Here is a 4,819-nt window from a genome sequence, read left to right on the forward strand (position 1 = left end):
AATCTTTAAATCAACCCCCCTTATCAATTTACTAGCCTAATATCTTTGATCCTAATTGGTCAGCTTATTATATTATAAGATCTATCAAATCTGACCCGAGAGAGCCTTCTCATACCTCGTAGGGCTAGCTACGAGGTGAAATGGTTTGATGTAGCCTTGAGAGTTTGTCTATCTCAGCCTAGGTGAATTCCAAGCGCTAACAGTAGGTATGGTTGAATATGAGTTGATCCAGATAACATTGAGGAAATTGCATTTTCAGTGAGGTTTGATGTCATTTTCTGGTACAAAACAAAACACAAAAATGTTGAAAGAAGCATGTTCAGTTTTTTTCTAAATGAGTGGGCATCTAAGCTTGTAAACATAATGAAGAAAAATATTTATTACAACAACTTTTATACGTTCATTTTTTTAAAGCATACTTCCACGAAGTCCAGAGGAAGGAGAGGGAGAAACAAATGAAATAGAAGGTTTGGGGGTAACTCTAGTATCATCTGGTTGTTGATTTGATTTCCCAAAAATCATGGTGTTTTGAACGACAGAGGTCGAGAAAAGCCATACCAGCAGGCGAAGTGTAAGCCCTGGAAGGGACAATGTAGCCATATGAGGTAGACCAACATCTCCGCTAGAGGAAAAGGGAGCAGGATTCCCCCAAGGGGAAATCCTTGATTGGTGGACTCCATTTTGTCAAATTGAGACCAACGAGGGAGCAGTGATGGTATTCCGATTTGAATAAATTGTATGACATTTTGACACAACTTTCTTATTCAATTTTTAAAAGACGAGAAAAAGCTAAAGACGATTCTAGTCGCCTTCGATTTGGGCAACTCTAGTATCATCTGGTTGCTGAGTTGATTGCTCAAGAAGCACGGTGTTTTGAATGGCAGAGGTTGAGAAAAAGCATATTGGCAAGCCAATTGCAAGCCCTGGAAGGGTCAATGTAGCCATATGAGGTGCACCAACATCTCCCCTAGAGGAAAAGGGAGCAGGATTCCTCCATGGGGAAATCCTTGATTGGTGGACTCCATTTTCCTACCCTAAGATCAACGAGGGAACAGTGAGGTTATTCCGATTTAAATAAATTTTATGACACTTTGACACAATTTGCTTTTTCATTTTTTAAGAGTCGAGAAAAAGCTAAAGATGACTCTAGTCGCCTTTGATTTTTAACGAGCCTGAAGTGACAAGTGCTCAGTATCATCTAGTTGCTGAGTTGATTGTCCAAGAATCACGGTGCTTTGAACGGCAGAGGTCGAGAAAAAGCATATTGGCAGGCCACTTGCAAGCCCTGGAAGGGTCAATGTAGCCATATGAGGTGCACCAACATCTCCCCTAGAGGAAAAGGGAGCAGGATTCCTCCATGGGGAAATCCTTGATTGGTGGACTCCATTTTCATACCCTAAGACCAACGAGGGAACAGTGAGGTTATTCCGATGTAAATAAATTTTATGACACTTTGACACAATTTGCTTTTTCATTTTTTAAGAGTCGAGAAAAAGCTAAAGATGACTCTAGTCGCCTTCGATTTTTAACGAGCCTGAAGTGACAAGTGCTCAGATGGTCCAGGTTATTCCGATTTAAATAAATTTTATGACACTTTGACACAATTTGCTTTTTCATTTTTTAAGAGTCGAGAAAAAGCTAAAGATGACTCTAGTCGCCTTCGATTTTTAACGAGCTTGAAGTGACAAGTGCTCAGATGGTCCTTTTCTTTTAAGGAGTCCGAAAAGGAACGAAAGTGACTACTCTGGATATCTAGACAGGGGGATTACCAAACCAATCGCAAAACTGCAGAATACTTTTTATGGTACGGCAGTCAATCTTCCCGAATGCTGTGTTCAGTGCATTGCGATCGATAGGGCGGCAGACACGGCTTCCTAAGGATAAAGGATATAGCCTACTGTGGTCTCCCAATATATACTCGACGGCACGTGGGAGCACAAGTCCGTACTGGAACTTGTCATTTCAAAGAGGAGGAATCACCCAACCTACGATGAAAGTGATAGTTACCAGGCTTTACGACGCCGGAACACGTCTCTAGCCTAGACTTCTAAATGGTGTGCGTTAGGTTCCAAAGCGTTTTTATGTTTATTGAAATGTATTTTACAGTTGATCTTTCTTAAGAAGTTTGCCTTTAAGGTTGATCGCGTGATGTACATAAACAATTCCTAAATATGCAATCTAACATGATAAACAATCCTTTACTTTCTTTTCTGCAGTGAAAATCCTAGCTACTAAGGAAAGAGAAGCAAAACTGTGTGAACATAGAGCAGAGAGCACACGCAAAGTCCTAAATCAATTTCCGCATGCATTCTAAATGTAAATGTACATGCATGTATTTGTTTTCCGCTTTCTTAATGTGTGGATGACAAAAAAAATGCCAAGTGGAATATAATATCAATACAGGGATATGACTAGTCCAGAATTCAGATAGACATAAGCAAAGGTATTGAAGTTTGTAACTAAATCATTTCAATTAGAAAATAATTTTGAATCAAATCTATAAGACTCTGTAGTTGCTCAGTGGCCAATGTACAATTGATGGAAAAGGATTTTCTATCATGGTCCATGGATGAAATAGAAATGAAGCTAAAATTCGGAAAGGAGATTAAGGTTGTTATCGGAGACGAAGAAACACAGGAAACGTCCAGAAAATGTCCTTCAATGCTGAAAGTTGAATGGCCCAGTGAGAAAATACGGTAGGCAAAGGCAAAGTATCTGTATTTAACATTACTGTGTGAGTAACCAACATAAGCTGCACAGTGCTATGCAAATTAATAGTCTTTGCGGAAAGAAAACCCAAGATAATCCACACAAAGGAATAAAGTTTAAATTATCAAGAAAGCATATATATAACTGAAACATTTCAATTGGGAAATATTTTTGAATGAAATTTATAAGACTCTATAGTTGCTCAGTGGCTAATGTACAATTGATGGAAGAGGATTTTGTATCATGGTCCATGGATGAAATAGAAATGAAGAAAATAATCGGAAAGGAGATGAAGGTTGTTACCGGAGATGAAGCAATACAGAAAACGCCTAGAAATGTCCCTCAATGCTGAAAGTTGAATTGCCCAGTGACAAAACAGAGTAGGCCAAGGCAAAGTATCTGTATTTAACATTGTTGTGTGAGTAACCAACATAAGCTGCACAGTGCTATGCAAAATAATAGTATACAAATAAAAATGTATACCATAATACCCACTTACTATTAAGCATTCTCTCCAAAGGAACTTGAACAATATGATAAAAGATTCGTCTTTTACTTCTATAATATACATAATGTTAAATACATGAAAAACACTTTCTGCTTTCAAGTAAGACTCTATAGTTTCTCAGCGGCTAATGTACAATTGATGGAAGATGCTTTTCTATCATGGTCCATGGATGAAATAGAAATGAAGCAAAAACTCGGAAAGGAGATTAAGGTTGTTACCAGAGATGAAGCAATACAGAGAACGTCCAGAAATGTCCTTCAACGCTGAAAGTCGAACAGCAACAACAAATTAGTTAATATCATATTTAGCTTGCAACTGCTTGACACATAGTAAAAAATGGATATTGTCAGATAAAGGTAGGGAGAAACAACTGCAAATTCAATAACATAACAGAGATTAAACTACAAGCAGGATGATCCGAGAACAAGTAGTAAAGAAAAAATTACCACCACTTTCTCCAACGTGCGTAGATATCGAATTCAGCTGTGCCCTGTTCTCATAAAGGCACTTAATAGCTTGCCTCGATCTTACAAGTTCTTTTGCCAAATTCTGCCCAAGAAAATATTGACTCATTAAAGATAAAAGCAGAGCCTGTATAATGATATTTCTACTTTAAAAGAACAAACATTTTGCCTAATAAGAAACCTGGGAAAAGAAGATCTGAAATAAAAGCAACCCTCAACACAAAAATTTCATCAATACAATAGGCACCAAATCCTAGTTCATCACATAGCAGAATTCAACTTGCTTAGACACATCTGCTGTTAGTTCTTTAGAAAGAAGTTCCTTTGCTGCCCTTGCTCCCCTGTGGACTTAGGACACACACCACTAAGGAACAGAATTTGTTTCCATTTGAAAGGAATTTTGATTTTGATTTTGAGCTAGCAAAGCTCATGGCTCAAGCCTCATATGCAATTCCATGCTCATTAGGCAAGCCATATGAGCATGGATGGAAGAGGATTTTGTATCATGGTCCATGGATGAAATAGAAATGAAGAAAAAAATCGGAAAGGAGATGAAGGTTGTTACCGGAGATGAAGCAATACAGAAAACGCCTAGAAATGTCCCTCAACGCTGAAAGTTGAATTGCCCAGTGACAAAACAGAGTAGGCCAAGGCAAAGTATCTATATTTAACATTGCTGTGTGAGTAACCAACATAAGTTGCACAGTGCTATGCAAAATAATAGTATACAAATAAAAATGTATACCATAATACCCACTTACTATTAAGCATTCTCTCCAAAGGAACTTGAACAATATGATAAAAGATTCGTCTTTTACTTCTATAATATACATAATGTTAAATACATGAAAAACACTTTCTGCTTTCAAGTAAGACTCTATAGTTTCTCAGCGGCTAATGTACAATTGATGGAAGATGCTTTTCTATCATGGTCCATGGATGAAATAGAAATGAAGCAAAAACTCGGAAAGGAGATTAAGGTTGTTACCAGAGATGAAGTAATACAGAGAACGTCCAGAAATGTCCTTCAACGCTGAAAGTCGAACAGCAACAACAAAATAGTTAATATCATATTTAGCTTGCAACTGCTTGACACATAGTAAAAAATGGATATTGTCAGATAAAGGTAGGGAGAAAC

At 37.6% G+C, this 4,819-nt stretch overlaps 1 long non-coding RNA gene across 1 annotated transcript; it reads right to left on the reverse strand.

The window, feature by feature from the left end:
* Positions 1–2,617: 2,617 nt before the first annotated feature.
* On the reverse strand, positions 2,618–3,481 carry LOC149191297 (uncharacterized). The gene is made up of 3 exons (XR_016254814.1): positions 3,436–3,481; positions 3,013–3,108; positions 2,618–2,715 (listed from the first exon to the last, which is right to left on the reverse strand). It is a non-coding gene; the product is annotated as an uncharacterized LOC149191297 (long non-coding RNA).
* Positions 3,482–4,819: the final 1,338 nt, after the last annotated feature.

The sequence above is a fragment of the Pinus tabuliformis genome, chromosome 2_2 (assembly GCF_031772625.1).
Source record: "Pinus tabuliformis cultivar Carrire ecotype Pingquan chromosome 2_2, CPIR1, whole genome shotgun sequence".
Classification (NCBI taxonomy): domain Eukaryota; kingdom Viridiplantae; phylum Streptophyta; class Pinopsida; order Pinales; family Pinaceae; genus Pinus; species Pinus tabuliformis.